Here is a 21740-nt window from a genome sequence, read left to right on the forward strand (position 1 = left end):
ATCCTGGAAGTGTTGCTTCTGCCCAGGTTAGCAAGGCAGAAGAAATTTCTTCTCCCCCTTGTCCTGCTTTCATTTCGTTTTTTCACTTTCGAGCAGTGTTGTCACACTAGGGTGTAGTAAAAAAACTTTTTTTTTTAATTGAAAATTTAAATATTATTTTCAGATGTCCAAAGACATTTTAGGATATACTATGAAAAAAATTTTGCCATAACTTCAAAATAAATTACCAAAGTGGGGTAAAGGGGGAGTTATTAACAATAAATAGTCATAACTATTAGGCCCAACATATTTTTTTTAAAATTCAAAAACTGCCATTAAATTTTTATCTATTTTAAAATAATAATTTAAAAAAAATTAGTAATCTCTAATAAACTAAAAAATTAGTTCATTAGAGATTTTTCAAAGAAAGAGGGGCGGGGGAGGGGGATTGAGTTTTAAGACCAAACCTAGATAACAATGTTTTTTTGTTTACTATCTTTATTTGCCACATTTATAGCGGGAATAAAATATCAAAAATTTTGGCCTAACTCTTTCATAAAATAAAAAAACTATACAAAGATTAGACCTGCAAAACTAGCCTTTTATGGATCATGGACCCCGTTTAGTATAAATTAAAATATAAATTCGTGAAGATCGAATAAGTAAAGAAATATAAATACTCATTTTCAAAATATAAAAATTATATAATCGTCTGTTTTAGGTTGTTTTTTTGAATTGTTTTTAGGTGAGTTTACGGTGATAGTTACCTGCTCGGATAAAACTATCTTTCAAATCATGTACATAGACAGTAGCACGAGCTTTTGTTGTTTGTTTACCAGCCCGCTCAACACTGGTTGTTGACTCCCTACCATGCCACACTGTGTGTGGCATGGTAGGGAGTCAACAACCATGGGACTCACCTTAAAATCAACTATTGTCTCAGTAGTAAAGCTACACGTTTGAATTGGCTCAAATACATGTTCAAATAAATGTGTGTTTAAATAAGAAGAATTAGTCATTTCTCGAATAGATGTTTCTTCTATGTCGAAACCTCTTCTGATCTGTAGAATACGATCCACTGCAAAACCCATTCTTTCACTTTAGAACTGCAAAGCAAAGTGGCTAGAATAGCTTCACTGTGAGAAAACCAGGCTCCTGATATGACATATTTTTCAACAATTTCCCTGGTAACCTCATTTCGCACTTTTAATAATCTTAAGGTTTCTAAAAAATGTCTCGGACTCTCAATAAAACACCACCTCACCTTTATATCAAACCACATTGGATAGTAAAAACCAACAACATATTTACCTGAACGACTTAAAGTAATAAAGTTTTGCCGAGACAGTCCATGAACTGATACCCAAATTCGCATCAGTCTATTTGCAGGGGTCAATTTCCACGTGGTTCACTAGTGATAATTTAGAAGTCCATTTTTATTGTTTTAGAATAATATGTTAATGTTGTTTAATCGTGTTTGTTAAAAAGAGTTTAATTGTTTCTACCATCAAAAAATAATGCTCTAATTTCTTCTGACTGATACAACTGTAAATCTTCTGTCTGAAGCTTTTCCAATATTTTTTTCCCTATGAATTTTGTGATGGTTATTATTTAGTTTATTATCTTTTTTATTAACATTCCCAAGATCCATAAGAACTGCAGAAGAAATACCAGCAGCTTTACTTGTTCCGTATCTTAATACTGTTTGAGCAAGAAGAGAAAAGTGATTTGTATTAATGACAGATTACTTTATTCCGTCGTCAATTTTGGTGTCCATAAACTGGTTAGACGATTCATTTGCTTTCTCAATCACATCTACCTCTATTTCTTCATTAAAAAACTCTACTTTCTTCTCTAACTTTTTAAACATTAAATTTTTTTTTTCTTTTGCATTGCTTAGCTAGCCGAGTATATATTTTTTGATCTTCCTTGCATTAAACACTATGTTTGCAACGAACAATATCAAATAACGCGTCTATTTCCTTATATAACTATCCTTTTGAGTATTTGTAACTCTTCCCCAAACAGTTTGAGTAACTCTTTTCCGCTCTTTTTCAATTATCTGAACTATATAATGATTAGGTGAATTTGAATATTGATATACACTTTTTTATCCTGTGCAACAACCTAAATAAAAAATATATATATTTAAAATAGCTATAATAACGAAAGAGTAGAAAACAAATATATTATATAATAGTTTTCTTACAATTTTAGACTTAGCTAGTTTTAAAAGCTGATATTTTGGCTGCTTTGTGAATAATTTCTTTTTGACGCATTCTGAAGATTGGTGTCTTAGGACTCCATTTCTAACAATAGTAATTGTAAAACATTTCTGAAGGCTGGTAATTCAGAGGGTAACAAATCAACACCAAGACCAATGAATTCTTTTATTTTTATGCTGCCTGGGCAAGAAATATTACGTTTACTTTTTATTCTATTTATGACGTGTTATCCTATAAAAATTATATATATTTATATATATATATATATATATATATATATATATATATATATATATATATATATATATATATATATATATATATATTGGGTTGGGGAATATATTCGTAGCGTTTTTATCAAAGACTTTTATTTAAGGGAAATCTTTACTTATAATGATAAATTAATCGATTATGTATTCGCCACCGCTGTTTACGACCTCCTCCCACCTCTCAACCAATTTGTCAATGCCTTTTCGCCAAAAATCGCCCGGTCTAGTATCGAAGAAGGTATTGACCCAGTTTTTAAGGTCCTCTTCATTATCGAAGGTAACGCCCCTTATATGGTTCGACAGAGATCGGAAAAAATGGTAATCTGTGGGTGCAAGATTCGGAGAATACGGTGGATGCTTAAGGACCTCTCATTCGAGCTCTTGGAGTGTGGCTTTAACGACTTGTGCAACATGGGGTCTGGCGTTCGTGAAGGAGTATGGTTGGGCCTTGTCGATGAGGTCTTTTCAGTTGAATAGCTTCATTTACGCGGCGTAGCCGGGCTATGTAGAGCTCCTTGGTGATCGCGACATTCCTATCGAGCATTTCCCAGTGCACCATGCCCTCCCAGCCCCACCAAACACACATCATGATCTTCTTTGGATGAAGGTCACGCTTGACTCTGGGCTTTGGCGTATCTCCTGGTGCCACCTATTCCTTCCTTTGCTTCATATTAATGTATAGACACTATTTCTCATCTCCCGTGACGATTCGATACTAAAAGCGCTGTTTATGACCACGTGTTGGTCGATGGCGGGCGAGATGTTGAGAAACAATTTGAAGGCGATTTTCTTTGTTTACTTCGCTCAACTCTTTAGGTAGCCAGGCTCCCAATTTTTCAGCAAATCCCATTGAATGAAGATGGTTGAGAATCATTTTATGATCACAGTTCATTTTTTCGGCCAATTCGATCGTCCTCCTTTAAAAGTGTTTGAGACGCTTTTCGTCAAAGTCAGAAGGTCTCCCGCTGCGAGGTGTGTCGTCGACGTCAAAATCGCCATTTTTAAACTTTGCAAATAATTTTCGTGCAGTGGACTCACCTATGACACCGTCTCCGTATACGTTGCAAATGTCCCGGGTTGCTTCAGCAGCCTTTTGGCCTCGATGAAAAGCGAAGAAAAGTAGGTGTCGAAAATGTTGTTTTTTACCTCCTGGATATTCTATTTTTAAGCCTCAAAAGTAACAAAAAATTAAATTATTCCAAAAGACGATTAGGACAGTTTTGTAGAGCAGAAAGAGCTCTATCGAATGAATATTTACACGTCAAACAGAAAGAAATCGTTGTAAAATAAAATAAAATATAAAAACGCTACGAATATAATCCCCAACCCAATACATATATGTATATATATATATATATATATATATATATATATATATATATATATATATATATATATATATATATATATATATATATATATAAACTTTAAATTTTTTGTGATTCTTTAAAATCATAAAAATTAACAAAAATACATAAACATATTACGAAAGTTAATTAGTTATCCTTAAAATGATTTATTTATTGAAAGTAGTTTTTTTTATTCCTAAACTTATTTATAATTTACTTTAAATAACTTTTTAACATTTGCACATCAGAATCTAGAAAGCTTTTAATATAATTTTAAAGCTAAACAACGCATAATTTATAGAATATAACTTTATAGAACATTAAAATTAGAGTTAAAATTTTTTTAAGTTATTTTATGAAAATATTTAATATTGTTTTGATAGTAGAATATTTTACAAAAATAAAATACATTATTTTGATAATAAATAAAAATAATTTTGTAGTTTAAATATAAGTGTTATTAATTTAATTTATCTAAATCAGTATTTTGTTTTTTTTATGCAATGTTTCCGTTTATTTTTCTTCTTGTCAAAAATAGTAACTTTATCTAATTTAATCATTATAAAGTATTTAAAACTTTATTTTGGTAATTTATTTTGAAAATAAGAAGAAAAAAATTTATTGTATATCTTAAAATGTCTATGGACAAGTGAAAGTAATATTTAAATTTTGAATTTCGAAAAAATTGTTTTTTCACTACACCCTATTGTCACACGAATCATAAACTGCGAGATTGAAGATCCACAATTTTCTTTTGGAAAATGAGGTGCCACGGGTCAACATAGGTGTTGGAAGACACTTTTGTAAGTCTAGTCAAAACTCTATAGCTTGTATTTGCTTGAGCAGTGTTGGCGCTTTTCATTTTATACCTTGTGTTTGCATCTGTAAGATGAGCATCGTTCTCCTTTCGTATATTGTCAATGTTTATGTTATTTTAAGTTTTTGCAGTTAAAATAGTGTCACAGGCATCATTCAGTGTTGGCTTGAATCCCAAGTTAAAATGTTTGTTAAAAATATCGGCATAAATTCATTTTTTTTCAACCATCTCAAGATTCTTTTCTTTAGATTCTTCAATGTACATTTCATACATTCTTTCAATGCTTAGTTCTGGTGACAGGAGTTTTTTTGTATTATTCTCTCTACTGTAGTGACTCTCGTAAGATGAAAACGAGGAGACATCATTAGTGGCTGTGTCAATAAAAGTTTGAAGATTTTTATTTTTTGGCTCGTGTTTGCCTCTGCCGCCTGTTTCAATCAGTCCACCTGATAGATAGGTTATTTTAGGGCTGTATTCACTGCAGTATTAGAAATTGACAAAGTAGTAAAAACATAATCTAGCATACTTTATTATTATTATCATTAATAAATAACGTGTAAAGTAGCGTTTTTTGCTTCTTTTTTTTTTTGCTTTTGCTCGATGAATAATTGTCACTTCTAATTTTACAGATACAATAAAAACTGGCGCTTACCATCATTGTCTCTTTCCGAACTCCAGTAATTTCTAAATATTTCCATCCTTTGTGTGGTAGGAATTTTTTCATAACATTTCAATTTACATGAGCAGATTGGTCTAATTTCCCTTTTTGAAATAGTCTTTCCTCTTTTCTTATGTACGCTTCTCCTGAAGCACGGTTTGTTTCTCTTTTGTTGCATAACCATAAGTTCTTATGCCTTACTTTTTTTTCCAGATTGCTTGATTATTGTCACATTTTTAATTTTACGTTTAAATATGACTAACTGATTTCCTATGTCATTTCCATTTATTTGTGAATTAGACTCTGAAACTGTCAGTTCATGAGAGCTTGGTTCATAATTACTATCGTCCATTCGAAATTAATCGAATGACTACTGAGTGTTGAAGATTGTGACTGCTGTGTACACAATTGCTTGTCCACTGTAACTTCTTAATTATTTTTCATGACTTCATCTACAATGACATGCACTCCTTCTTCAAAAATAAATAATATTAATAATAAAAGTGTCACTCCCTAAGAAAAATTAAGGAAGGTTACTGCTAGTTTAGTTGTTAGTTAGTTAAGTTTTATACTTGTTGACTTAACCTATGCATAAAAATCCTTTATTTTTCTAAGAAAGTCTCACTTTGCGTATTTAGAAAAACTAATCAGTTTACCAGATTCATTTATATTATGTAAAAAGGAACAGTTTAAAATAAATAGGTGAGCCAATTAGTGTAAATTTACCAATTATATTGTATTGAATAGAATCATCTTGGGTACATTATATTATTGTCTTTCTATTTTTTTATGAACATTCCAAGTAAAACAATATAAATAATCAAATGTGTGTAATAATGATATTCATGTTACTTACCGCAATGTTTCACATCATTTCCTTGCAAAGCCATCTGTGCAAGCATTTTACCACCTGAATACATTTTAAAGGTTTCTTAAGATTATCAACAAATTATAATATTAATAATACCAAGAATGAGTAGACATCAAGCACTGTCACATATTTATGCAACACAATATACTAATAAAACCAAGACTAAGTAAAAAACAAACACTGCTGTATATTTTTACAACACAGGTACTAATGAATCCAAGAATAAATAAAAAACAAAAAAACAAAAAACAGCTCTGCCCTATATTTATACAACACAATATACTAATAAAACCAAAAGAAAGTAAAAATCAAAGCACTGCTGAAACAACTAGGAAAAGGTTATAAAATGAAACCTTCAATGTTGTTATTTTAAAAATGACACTATGTCCAACAGTTTTTGAGTTGGCAGCTAAGGGTGAAGTATACTAAGTCAACATAGCATTATGTGCCCCTAAAAGCCTGATACAAGAAAATTTGGTCTAAAAGCACTATGAAAACATGGTACTTTCTACCTCTTAAATTAATCAAACGTAATGTTATATTCTTACTTTTAGAAAGGTCACAAAGAGCTGAGTGCATTAAGGTAACTTTTGTAAAACAGCCCTATGTCAACATAGTGCAGTTTGCGTTTTAAATCCAGAAATATACATTACCTTTTTAAAAATTAAGTCACTTTTCATAATACTTCTGATTGATTTTTATAACAAACTAATAACCTGTCCTCGTCGATGCGCATGAATCTCTGCCATTGCAAATGGTTGCTAATACTTTGCTTAAATTAGTTTTTTTAAACAAGCTATGATTATGATTTTTTATACAAGCTATGATTTTTTTTTTTAAATCAATTTCAAAAATGAAAAGTATTTTAGCTTTTACTTTATAAAAATGTTTTAATAGTTAAAAAATTTAATTACTAGTTTTCTCCAGTCTTGATTCGAAGCATCTTAGATCCATATCTTTTGGAATATCTATTTTTGCATATATTAATAGATGGGGCATACCATTATCAATACACAATTTGGGTTGACATTTCGAGAACTTATTTGGGGAGTCAATAATTAATCGTGCCATACATGTTGAATGTGTAGCATCAATATTAAATAACATATTTTATAATGTGCAACTATTTTTGAAGTTTGTTAAAATCTCTAAGTCATTATTTACAGCTTATTAAAACAAGTTTGGTTTTCAGGCTAAATGTGGCCCACCCAAATAAAAATCTATAACCTCCAGAATAGAATTAAAAATTAATGATGATTCAAATTAAAATATAAATTATTATCTTCTGAATAATTTTTTGGCTTTTTTTCTAGTTATTAACTCGCCCATATATTCTAATAATCGATCCCAAGCCTTAAAATCTCTTTTCCTAAAAACCTCATAGCCTAAACAAGAAACCATTATCATTTTATATAATGGAATTGAAATACATAATTATTAGTTATAATTTTTACAATTTTATTAAAAATAAAGTTAAAAAAGAAGTGCCATAATCTTCTTTACTCAACACTCCATAACTATACTATTAAAATCTAAACTAAACAGCTAACCTATAACATTATCAATAAACACTTTTTTAAACTCATTTTCCTAGTTGCAAGCAGCAATATACTTCAACTCATCTGTTACGATACTGAGTCGTCAATCCCTCCTCTATTAAGAACAACGACCAACAAAAAAGAAACTTTTCCTATATTAATTTTTAATCGAATTAGAAAGATAACCTGGAAAATACCTAACATGTATTTTTTTACCTTTTCTAGTAGCTGTTACTATAAGGGTTTTAATAAGTGGCCAGTCATCAGAGGCCTTGCATGTCATCCCATAGACTTACCCCAGGGGGAAAACCACAGTTAATTTTTTGTTCACATAATTAGCAGCGGTTGTTTGCCCCTCCGGCTGCGTCTGACTACTAAATTATACCTTGCATTTTTTACAAACTAATAAATATAACTACCCTACAAACTGAGTATTTACAATTTTAATATAGAGTTTAATATTTAAATACTACAAATAATACTTATTATCTTGAGTTTATGTTAATGCATAATAGTATCATCAAAATAATTTTAGATTTGAATATAAATACTTATATTATTAATAATAATATTATTATTAGAAGTAAAATACTAATTTAACTTTATAATTTAATATCTGAAATTTAACTTTATAATTTAATATCTGAAATTCACTTTAGTGCCTAATGGCACTAATATGAATTTCAAATGTTGCAATTAAGCTCTAATGTTGCCATTATTGCTGCATAATGGCAACTGCAAAGAAAAAACAGTATTACTTACAGTATTACTTTGAAGTAGGTAATAAAGATGTTGGCAATAAAGATGTTGGCGTCAAAATAAGTGATTTAGCAGAGTTTGCAAGAAGAATTTTTTTTTGAGGAGTACTAAAGACGTACACAAAAATGTGAAAAAAGTTCATCAGAATGTATATTTAAAGACTTTCAATATTTACGTATTTTTATATTACATAAAGCCTGCCTCATTGTAGATAACAATGAACTGTTGGAATTGACTTGGTTCCATGTTTTATGTTGCTTAAGTTCAGTCAAAATTTTCTCAAAGCCTTTTAATGTCAGTTTCTTAGCAACACCAAATGTAAAAATAGGCTGTGGAGCTGGTTGATTAGTTGAGAGCAGCATATTAAAATTAACTTTATCTGAGTCAAAAGAGGTGTAAACCACAGCACTCAAATGCTTTTTTCATGACTGGAGCAGTTATTTAACAATAGCTTTGATTGCCATGGCAGTAAATTTGCCATTTTTAATGGCAGCTCCTGGATGGCTCATCCTGCAAATCTGCACCTTACGTGCCCAGTAGTTCACAACTATTAGATGCATTGTAGCTCAGTTGACTAGAATAACCATCAACAAAGAGTTTCTTGTCTACAAGACAGAAAGCAAAAAAGTCTGATAACATCAGAGAAGTCAAGAAAAGAAAGCAGTATAACATTACTAGCATGCAGATAACGATTGACTTGATAAAGCAATTGTTAAAAAATTCGAGATTTCCAATAAATCAACTGCAAAAATATAAAAAAATTCCTTGCAGTACTTTAGATTAATTGAGCTCCAAGTAACTCATTGGATTATTGTAAGTTTTGTTTGAATACAAGTGATGCAACAGCTTAAAAAAAACTTGTTTAAAAATTTATGAATACTTTTATTTAAAAATAATGCTGTGTCAATTGTTATCACAACTATTAGCCTCCAAATTTCAAAAAGAATATGAGTATAAATAATTATAGGAGAGCAAATATTATTTTCTTGATTTATAAGCAATATTTCATATTACCATTGGTTTCATTTTGGTCTTCTGACTATAAATAATAAATTATAAAATCAAAATTCTCAATCGGTTCTAGAACTAAAACTGTAGCGAGGTTATCAATTTATTAACATTAACATTTGCGTCAAATTATTTTGTTTCTTTTTTACTATTATTAAATTTTTTATGAAAGAACTAACAATAAGTAAAAACTTCTTGTTCTTATGGCATATAATAGATTACGCTGGTTATACAGTGATAATTTTTTATTATTTAATTGAAAATAGTTGTAGAGTTAGTAATACAAAATGGAAAGTGACAATACTTGATTCATGCTAATAACTGCTTTACTATCATATGTTCTTAGTATATATATATATATATATATATATATATATATATATATATATATATATATATATATATATATATATATATATATATATATATATATATATATATATATATATATATATATATATATATAAAGTATTGGACAAAACATTTGCAACCAACATCGAACAATGCTAAAAAGTGTTCCTAATTTTACATGTCTTAAAAATGAAACGAACTATACTATCACAGCAAATAGTTCAGGAGTCTGTAGCCATAGCATGCCATGACATGAGCAATCAGCTGACAAGTGACAGCACACAGGCAGAATTTCGTTGACAAGTGCCATTTTGCAGCGGACAAAACAAGTGCAACTTTTTTGGTTTGTTTCATTTTCTTAAGTCTGGTCCGTGTCAACGTCACGGAAGTTTTTTAATAACTAAAGGAAGTATCCAGAAGTTTCCAGATGCATGCAGAAGCTTCCAGAAGTTTCCAGAAGAAGTCTCTGGAAGCACCCAGTAGCATCCAGAAGTATTCAGAAAGATTCAGAAGCGTCCAGAAGCATCGAAAAGAAGCATCTAGAATCATCCAGAACACGTTCACACAGGTTCATTTTACTATATAAGAGATACGTAAATCGACAAGTAATTCAGTCATTATATGGAAGTCAATCAGTCAGTATTATCAAGACAGTTTATCGAAGTGAAATTTATTAAAGTGTTTTATCGAAGACGTCAATACAAGAAGTGAAATACAACAAGTGTATCGTTACATCAATACAGTCCACATCCAACCAAAACGTTGTGTTCCACAGAGCATTAATGTATCATCACAAGGTAAATGTAACACGCTAAGCCTTGAGAAGCGTGGATATTTATTTTTATTATTTTTATGACTTCAAGTGCAAAAATAACTCCCGACAGTCTTCGATTGGAACTAAGAAAGAAAATTATTGGCGAGTACGTAAGTGGAATGTCACAAAAAAGTATTTGTGATAAATATCGCGTGAAAAAATGGACCGTATCAAGACTATGTTCCAAATATCATTCTACGGGGAAGTTGGCAGCAGATAACAAAGGTGGAAGACCGCGTTCCACCACTTCTAGAGAGGATTCTACGATCGTCAGATCCGTTAAGAAGGATCCCCGGATATCATCAGTCGAGATACAAAAGCAATTAGAGCATCCTGTATCGGACCGAATAATCAGACGACGTGCTGTTGAAGCCGGATTGTTTTCTCGACGTCCTGCAAAGAAACCGCTGATTTCACTAAAAAAACAGAAGAAAAGACTCCTGTTTGCTACATCTCATATTGAATGGAATGTACAGAAATGGCGAACTGTCCTGTTCAGTGATGAATCAAAGTTCAACATCATTGGGAGCGATGGCATTTGACGTGTACGTCGACCGGCCGCTTTACGTTACTGCCATAAGACCGTAAAGCACGGTGGAGACAATGTAATGGTCTGGAGGTGTTTTTCTGCTAACGGTCTAGGTCCAATTCATCGAAACGATAGAATAATGGACCGTTTCATGTATAAAATTATCCTGAAAGATGTTATGTTACCTCATGCTGAATGGAATATGCCAATAAAATGGGTCTTTCAGCAAGACAACGATCCTAAACACACTGCAAAAGTAGTCAAGCAGTGGTTTCAAGACAACCATCTATCGGTGATGGATTGGCCGCCTCAATCTCCGGATCTCAACCTTATCGAGAACCTGTGGGAGATCGTCAACCGCAGAACTAATTGTGAAGGTGTTCGTAATAAGGATCAACTGTTTGAACAAATCCAATAAACCTTGGCAGCGATTCCACATAGTATTATTGACCACCTGATCGAATCTATGCCTCGAAGATGCAAGGCTGTGATTGACAACAAAGGATTCGCCACGAAATACTTATAGCGAAACACAGCTTGGTCAACATTTTGTCGAGTTGCACTTGTTTTGTCCAGAAGAAAATCAACTTTTTTTAATACTTTTGATTAAATTATTAATTTTCGTGTAAAAATAACGAACTTTGTGATGAATAAAACTTGAAGAACTTTGTCTCTAAACAGTTACATAGCTATTTCTCTAAATTGAAAAAATGCAGAACTTTTATATAAAGAAACTTAATCAGCATTATTTGGTTGCACTCGTTTTGTCCGATACTGTATGTATGTATATATATATATATATATATATATATATATATATATATATATATATATATATATATATATATATATATATATATATATATATATATATATATATATATATATATATATATATATATATATGTATATATATATATATATATATATATATATATATATATATATATATATATATATGTATATATATATATATATATATATATATATATATATATATATATATATATATGTATATATATGTATATATATATATATATATATATATATATATATATATATATATATATATGTATATATATATATATATATATATATATATATATATATATATATATATATACTTTGCAAATAAACTGCAGCATTAATAGTAAAAATGTAGATTATTTGGCATAAACAGTGTTTTACCTTAAAAAGACTTGAAATCCTAGTAGTACCAATTGAAGTGCGAAATTTAAATTCAGTAAAAAAATTTAAGAGAACATGTTTTTAATGCAAGAGGAAATGTAATATATACATATTATATGCATGTTATGTTTTAGTTAAAATGCTAAAGTACACATTAATAAAGAGAGTCCTCGAAATAACCCCCTTTTGCCCGTATGCACGCCTCCAGTCTTGGACGCTATTCCTCGATTGATTTACGCACGGTATCCATGAATAAAGCATTTCATTCTCTGAGAAGTGATCGCTTGAGGGCATCAACGGAAGTGTGAGGTTTGCAGCACACCTTCGCCTCCAGTTTAGACCAGATTGCAGAATCCAATGGATTAAGATCTGGTGATGCTGACGGCCAGGTATCCGTAGAGATAAAGTCGGGCACATTGGCTGTCAACCACCTCTGTGTTGTCTTCGCTTTGTGCGAAGGGGCACTGTCTTGATGGAATGACCATTGTTCCCCATTGAACAATTAATAAATTCCAGGAATCTATTCAAACAATACAAATAAATGCGGGAACTATATAAAAAGCACATGCCTGTTAACATGACAAGTTTAAACAAACTTCGCACTTCAATTGGTACTACAGGGTACAATGTAATTTAAATAAAATTCCAAACAAGCGTTGATTTTGATAAGGTTTTCACACTGATTTTAAATGGTTTTATTATTAGCATACTTTTATTACAAATATATAACAGTATAGTCATTATAGTAAACAATATATTAAGGCATAAAAACAAATAGGATGTTAAGACAAAATTGTATAATACTATTATAATAATGGTATTATACACGTCTGTTTTAACAAGCTGTTTTATCTTTTATCTTTTATGCTTTAATATATTGCTTACTATAGACTAATAAATAATATGTTTGTATAAAAATAACTATTTTATTAAATCATTTTTTAAAGCTTTTAAGTATACTTACATTCAAGTTCATTTTTATTTTATTATTCAATTTACAAAATATTAATTAAATGGTAATAAATATAATATCAGTTAGATTTTTTTCTATTATAAACAACGAAAATAAATTTAACAATATTATTGTTGTTATTATTATTGTTATTATTTTTATTGCTTTTTTTGTTGTTACTACTATTATTAATTTTTTTGAGTAATTGCGTAAAGCTTACCAAGCTGTTCAACTAGTTTGAGCGTGTTAGGTTGAGCATCTGTGTGGGGTAAGTTGAGCAATACAAAAATTAATGATTTTCTGTGAGCACTATAAACTCTGTTATACAATCTGTATACATCTTTTTTTATAAACAAAATGTATATTTTGAATCTCTATAATTATTTAGGATAAGGATATAAATATTATTGATTTTTATGCAAAAATTAACTAAAAGTAAGTTATTATTTATCTTAACTATTTCATTCTATTTCAAAAAAAGATTAAATAAACAATACTTAACAAATACACAATGAACAGCTAAAGTAAAAAACATATACAGATAAATAAATATTAGTCTTCAATGCCCATTATAAAATTAATACAAATATAGTTTCGACTAGCATGTCAATCATATTGTGTATGGGTCCATTGCTCGCAACTTTGCCGCTGGATCCAGTTTTCTCAAGGTAGACTTTCAGAATAAGTTTCCCGACATACAGGACAAGCATAACTATGTGCTGCATTGTCTTTTAATTTTCTTTCTTATTTTTTTGTATGTTTGTGTCATAGCTTTTTTTAATGAACTAGGTAACAGAGCCTCTTTATTAGATTTCTTAAAAAAAATTTCTAAAAGATTGACATGCAGATTTTTTTAAATTAGTTTTTTTAAGGTTTTTCTGTTAATTTTGCTTCAAAATATTTCTTTCGAGATCATCTGTTAGAAAAGCAGCCATTCTTTTATTTATCCGTTTATTTTACATACGTATATTTATTATATCTGCCTTTTGGTAAGGTCTCACAATCTCTAAAGAAAATGCATCAGGAGTTTTAGGAATAAGTAATGTTGCTTGTTTATTGTTATTATTTTTAACAGATTGACCTGCAGATAAGGGTTAAACATGCTTAAAAATTGGCCTAATGTGATAGCTCTGATATAAGATTTGTTGGTTTTACACAATTTGTGATAAATAATGGTGATAAATTGTCATCACCTAATATTTATTAATTGGGTAGATACCAGTTTTTTCGAAACCTTTTCTGATGTTTGCACAAGTCACAGCTAATAGCAACGAGTTTATAACAACTTATAGTATTTTAAAAATTGTTCCAAAAGTTCTCCGTAAAATTGCATGATATGCGAGAACTTTTTAAAAGATCCAAATACTGGCTGTAGTATATGACTACAGTTTAGCGGTAAAGACAACATAACTATTTCATTCTAAGTTACTTTGCTAAGTTTAGCGTTTCAAAATAAAAATGAGAAGAGTGATTGTCCGAGATCAAGGGAACTTGAAATTTTTTTGAAGACTTTCAATATCTAATAAAATCTTGCATAAATGCTTTGAATTTAATATCAGTCACTTTTTTTACATACCTTAATACAGTCGGGTCGACCATTGGTAATAAAAAACTGTTTGTAATTTTTGTCAAAAAAAACACAAATATTTACGCAGTAGATTTACTAAGGCAGATACAGCAATTACAACTGTGACATGAATACATCTTTCCCTAGATTTCATGGCACTAATAATTCTTCTACTTTTTTGCAACCACAACTTTAACAGGTTTTATCACTATAGAGACATCTAGTTCATCAAAGTTCAATATTTGTGAAGAATTGAACTAGTATGGATTCATAACCTCACTTTATTTATCATGAAATATTTTTAGCGTTAAATAATGATGCTTTTACAAGGCTAATTGCTACAGGTTACTAAATAAATAACTCAAGATTTAAAAAAAATATATATATAAATCATTTTTTACCAGCCATTTTATTTACAGTCGAAGATACTTGTAGTTTTAATTTGTATTTAACAGCACACTTATAAGTAAGACAAAGTACATCTTTAATAGATACCATTTCCATTAAATAACTATTTAAAAACCTTTCTTGCTTATGGAAAATATTAGCCAAGATATATATACATACATATAAATATATATGTATATAAATATATAGTCAAAAACTAAATAATTATAACACTCTATTTATTTAAAACATTACTTAGAGTTTCACGCAAATAGCGATCATCAGATTTTACAAATCTCAAAAAAAATATATATATATATATTAAAAATACAGTGGAGTGTCTTCTTTGATGGCATTAAAGTTATTCATCATATATTTGTTTTCATGGCGACACTGAGACGCAAGTTCGTTTCACTTATTTAAAAAAGGCAATGGGGATAAAATTATATATTTTTCCATCAAGCGTATATTTCATGACTTACCACCAGGTTTAAACGGTTCAGCCTGGTACCCTATATATAAATATATATATATATATATATATATATATATATATATATATATATATATATATATATATATATATATATATATATATATATATATATATATATGTATATGAATTATATATATAGGTATATATTTTATATGTAAATTAAACTTTTACCTAATTTGTATAAAAGCTGTTAGTCTAAAGAATAAAATAAGCTAAAAAGTTATGTCTGGCCGAAAGAGGGCAAACTTAATACTGAAAATGACACTTAATTTTCGTTACACGGAAAACAACTTAAAAAAGTTGCTTTAACTTTTAGGTCATATTTCTATGCAAGGTGTTGAGAATGCTATACCAATTTTTAAAATATATAGAAGTTTATTAGAGGTGACCGGCTAAGGAAAATAATTTAGTTTTTTTGATACTATGTATTTAACTTACGTTACCGAGCTATTATTATTATTTTTTATATCTACTATTAAGAGTTAGAAAAACGTAACAAAAGAATTGCAAAAGTACGAACTCATTCATTAAAAATAATTAATAAAGGAGATTTAAAGAAACGGCAACACTCTTCCTTAGTGACTTTTTATAACATTTATGGAAGTTATCCAATAGAAAACAGTTTTTCCGGAAGACCAAGAGCGACTTCAAAAAATTATTTACATTAAATTATATTACAAATTTTTTAATACTTTTTTGAGTCATTTACATAAAAAATCTTTGTTTTGTTGAAGTTTTTACTTATACTTCTTACTTCTTATGTGTATTGCATTATTTTCATTAGGTTGATTTTTTTAAATGCTGCAAAGTATTTACATTTAAATCTTTAAAAGAAATTTGACGTAAAAACTGCTATCACAGTTTAGGAGAGAGAGGGGTTCAAATATATGTGATCGTTTGTGACAGGAGGAAAGGGTTTAAGAATTGACGAATTCGATTAACGTGCTTTATGGATGACCCCACTTAATTCCATTTACAAACGATTCGTTTCGATAAAATAAATATAAGAAAGGTTCTAACTGATTTTTTTTTTAAAAGGAGAATTGAGATAAAATCTTTTTTTTTTAATGTCTAAATAAACATAGTTATATAATTCATATTTTTATTTATTTATGTATATTTACATGTGAACCAAAATACGAATACACAAACAAATATAAAAAACAATAATATAAATAGCTCAAATTAACATTAAAGAAAAATAAAAGATTTTTTTCAATTCTCCTGATATAAAAAGTTTCAGTTAGAACCTTGTCAACGCGATGAAATAAAAATTTTATCTTTTTTTAACGTTTCTTCGTTAACATTTTGTGAACGAAAAATCGCGAGAACTTTAGTAAATGCATGTAGTTTTAACTTGCGTTACATAACTTTAAATATAAATGTGTCATAACTAACCAGCCAACATTGACACACGGGTACCGTACGGAGCCCAAACGGGTCGTCAACTGGATCCCGTATGGGAATACCGACGGTATCCCGCCGGATTTTGGCCGTGGTTTCCATATGGGCCCATATGGGCATGTCCACCGGGTATCCCGTATGGGTCTCATCAAATCCCGTACTTTAAAACCGTAAGAGGCCATTTGGGTTTTGGGTTCACCAGGCTTGTACAGCAAACTCAAGATGGGGGCGAATGTAAGTGAGATACAGAGTGCACCATAAATAAAATTGCGACTGCGAAATATTTTTTTGAGTCGCCCAAGCATTCTGTTTTCTACTGATGCGACTTACTCTATTTGCGGTCTGACGTTAAAGTCATTCGAGACCATCACACCAAAGTCTCTTTCGACTGCGGTTTTTTCGATAGGACAACGGGTGCCGTCGACGTTAGACAATGAGTTTTTGTACGTTGACTTGTTACATCCGCGCCCAACATGCATTACTTTGCATTTCTCAACGTTGATTTGCAAGAGCCGAATTTGTGACCATTCCACTGCTCTGTCACTGTCATCTTGGAGAGTGATGTTGTCCGACTCCTTTTTAATTATCCCTATTACTATTCGTTGGCAAACAGTTTCATATGATGAGTAATTCTGTCCGGCAGGTCGTTTACAAAGATTACGAATAGCAATGGGCTCAAGACCGAGCCTTGACGCAATCCACTAGTAACTGCTTTCCATTCAGAAGTAATGCCGTTTATAACCACTCGTTAACATTGATTGCTTAGCCAAGCTGCGATCCAGTCAACGAGAGCGCCTTGAATACCGTACGCTCTCAGCTTATGAAGAAGCCCTTTATGTGGTACCTTGTCGAACGCCAATGCAAAGTCTGTGTAAATGACGTCTACTGCGTGTCTGCAATGAGTTGCTTCCGTCATGATGTCCCGAGTTTCTAAAAGGTTTGATACGCATCCCTTACGATGAACAAAGCCCTGCTTGTTTGGAGAAATTAGATTATTAGCAACGCAGTGTACCATTATTCTTTTTTGTAAAATACTTTCCATAATTTTGCAAGGTATGGAAATGAGCGAGACTGGCCAGTAGTTGGATGCTTTTAGCCTACTCCTCTTCTTGAAAATAGGTGTTACATTCAATTTTTTCCACAAGTCAGGAACTACACCAGTTGCAAACGAGCACTTATAGATAAGTGAAAGAGGCTTGGCAAAGGTTGCTCAACATTTACTAAGGACCCGTGGATGTAAGCCATCGTTGCCCGTTGATTTTCTTTCATCAAAGTTGTTTAGGCATTTTTGTACTATATCGATAGAGAAATTTGCTGGATTAGATTAATGACACAAACTGCTTCAGTACGACTCTCAATACCTGGCATTGAATCTTCGGGCTTTAAAGCAAAGACTGATTGAAATTAGTAATTTAACGCTGCGCATATATTGCCGTTATCGGTTGTGATGTTGCTATTGACTGTTTCAACGATGTAACGTTGTTACTGATGCTCTGCTTGTTTCTCGGATATGCATGTAAGTGTTTAGGGTTGCTTTCGTAATCCCTGATGAGTAGCTCTTCGTACTTCTGCCTACCAGCTTTGACCATTTTTTTAACTTTTTTGCAGGCAGTGCGATGCGTTATTTTAAGAAATCTCTGAGTATCTCGACCTTCATTCATGTGCTTGGCCCAAGAGGTGCGTTTAGTTTTGACAACCTCAGTAGGTTCTGGTGTTACCTATTGCTCCTGGTTTTTTGCAAAGGGAGTGGTAGTTGACGGAATGTGTAGGTTAGTGGCTTTATTGTACACGTTTGCTAGAAACTGGTAATCATCGTTTGCATTTAGTCCAGTGAATACTGTTTCCCATTTAACAGCTGAAATATGTGCTGATATTGCTGCGTAGTTTGCTCGACTCCAAATGAGTCGAGGTTTGACCTTCGTTGAAGCAGTTTGCTTGGCCCATTGGAGTGTCACCAAGAGAATCGTCTTGTTTAATGAAGATTACACGGTGTTTTTTTGTTATAATAAGATCGAGTGTGCTAGTAGGCTCGATGTGTCGACTACTACGGTAGGTTGGGAAAATGATAAGCTGAGTTAAGTGACATTCATCAAGGCACTTCTGGAAGCTGACGTCGCCTTGACGCTCACCTCTCACGTGAGCAACAGTTGCAATGCCGCTGTTAACTTCTATAGACTCATAGATGCATGGCTAAAATTGAAATCGCCATACAGTAGCATTGCAGAGCAGTTCATATTAGGCAGTATCTGTTGAGTGGTAGTGATCGATGTGATACACTGAGTAAGAACTTGATCATTTTCGTCGTGTAAACGATATAAGCAGCCAAGGAGAAATGATTCTTAACCAAGTTTTATTTTTTGCCAGATTTGCTCAATTGAAGTTGAGTTGAGCTGAGTAGAACTAACTTAGACGACCATAATATCGTCTCTTGTGTGAATTGCAACTCCATCGCCCCTATTTTCTCTGTCTTTGCGATGTGGTTGGTAGCCGGGTACGGCAACGTCTGATAAATCTGTGAATCAAGTTTTCGCAAAGAGTATGGCATGTGGCCGGCTGAATATATGTAAAGCTAATAGTCTAGCAAAAAGCTCTCAGCGTTTTTTATTGTTCAGTGAACATGGGTTGTTTGCCCAGTAACATAGATGGTTAGATGAAACTGTAGAAGCGTTGGTTTGTATCGATTTTATTTCGTGAAGAGGTTTATCATCAAACATGATATTGTCAAAATTTGTATTTAAAATAATATGATGTACCTTACTCTTCCCTTTTATTTTTACTTCCTCTTGCTTCTTCATACTTTTCTTTCCTTGCAAGTTTGTCATTGATATATTGGAGGTTTTCTTCGAAGTTGCAGTCGTCGTATTCGATGGAGGACAACAGTCTGATAACACCAGTTGCTTTAATTTCCTCGTCGAATGAGAGGCACTGCGGACAAATAGCACAACTGTCTTCGCACATAGTGGGTCTATACCCAATTCTTTTGTGTATGTAATTAATTGTGTTGGCATAATGTCCTTGATCGTTAAAGACTTTCGTTTCAGCAGATTGATTGCAGAGACGACATTTTTTAGGGTTAGCTGAACGGCCCGCAGTGATGCATCCACTGCAGGACTCAAGTTGGTGCTGTTCACCGCTTTTAACACATGGCGTATCGTCACCAATCGAAGCTCCCACTCCGCAATTTCTACACTTTTTCCCATATCTAAAAAGTTACTTCTGATAACCACTGATGGGTCAATAGCGAAGCGTTTATTGACCCTGTCGTAAGGCAATAAGACAAGACAATGATAATGCCATCGTCTATTGCACCCATCATGTACGGCTGTAATAACCGGTTTTCCAAACTTAATAATGTTTCTACCAACATATGGTAACATATAATGAACAGGTCTGCATCCAAGTTCTTTAAGTATTGGACTACTATTGGCTGCCAGTATTCGTCCAGTATTTGAGATTCTTGGAATTGTTCCATTTCGTTCATCATTATTCTGATCTTCTTTCGTTTCTGCGCATCCTTCATTGAATTCTTTTCTTCTTCTAATATAAGATAATCGTTTAAAAAATTATTATATATTTCCTCACATTCACCGCTATTATGTTGAGAGTAAACAAAAGGATCAAAAACATACTCTTGAGAAAAATTTGATCCACATGACTAATCATCATCTTCTACAACTCTTCTTTTCTTTTTAACAACATCATCATCATTTACCCGAGGTGTTAAAGGTATTTGAGAGATTCGTATATCTATATTATCATCAAAGAACACATCCATACTCGAAGCCATCTTTTCACAACTGAAATACATTTATTACGTGTGACAATATTACTTGGTGACAAAACTTGAACTTGTTCCTCTCATTGTGCAATCATGAGGCTAAATATCAGCTTTGCCGTACTTTGTGCAGGCAACTTTTCTTCCAAAGTTAACCTCTTCATTTAAAGCATTCTGTTATACAAGGGACAGCTTAAGGAATTTATGTTATTCGTCTGGCAAGAATTCGGCTTGTTTATTATAGTTGGCATAAATAATTACTGCATTTTCTCCCATACCGTCAGTCACTCTTGAGCTTTTAGATGATGATCAGCTAACGTAACCGAACGTACATGAAACAAACTATGTGGCACCAATACCGAATTACTTTGCAACCTGATGAACATAGTTATATCAGGAGATTTAGAAACTTCTATTTTCATGTCTGCAAACACATACTAGTGGAAAACTTCACCAATGTGATGGGGGCAATCCGACCACAGAAAAGCACGTTGCGGCTTAACGTGTATTGCAATGCATGCAGCCCAGTTTTTGAGTTTATTGTGTCAAATATCATATTAACTAATCAATTATTACAATGTCATTCTGATTTTTCAGAATAGGTGTCAGTTTGCCATCCCAGTAGAGTTTGCAATGATCTGATGTGACATAGTAAGATGCCACCATTGGCACATCACTCCCAGACACTAATAAGACTCTGTGTGAAAGCTACATATTGTATTGATGTCATCTTTAATTTTGTCGCTAGAGACACACGACTTGGCTGACTTAAAATATCTAAGGGTACAAATACCATACTTCCTG

Source organism: Hydra vulgaris, chromosome 14, assembly GCF_038396675.1.
Source record: "Hydra vulgaris chromosome 14, alternate assembly HydraT2T_AEP".
Taxonomy (NCBI): Eukaryota; Metazoa; Cnidaria; class Hydrozoa; order Anthoathecata; family Hydridae; genus Hydra; species Hydra vulgaris.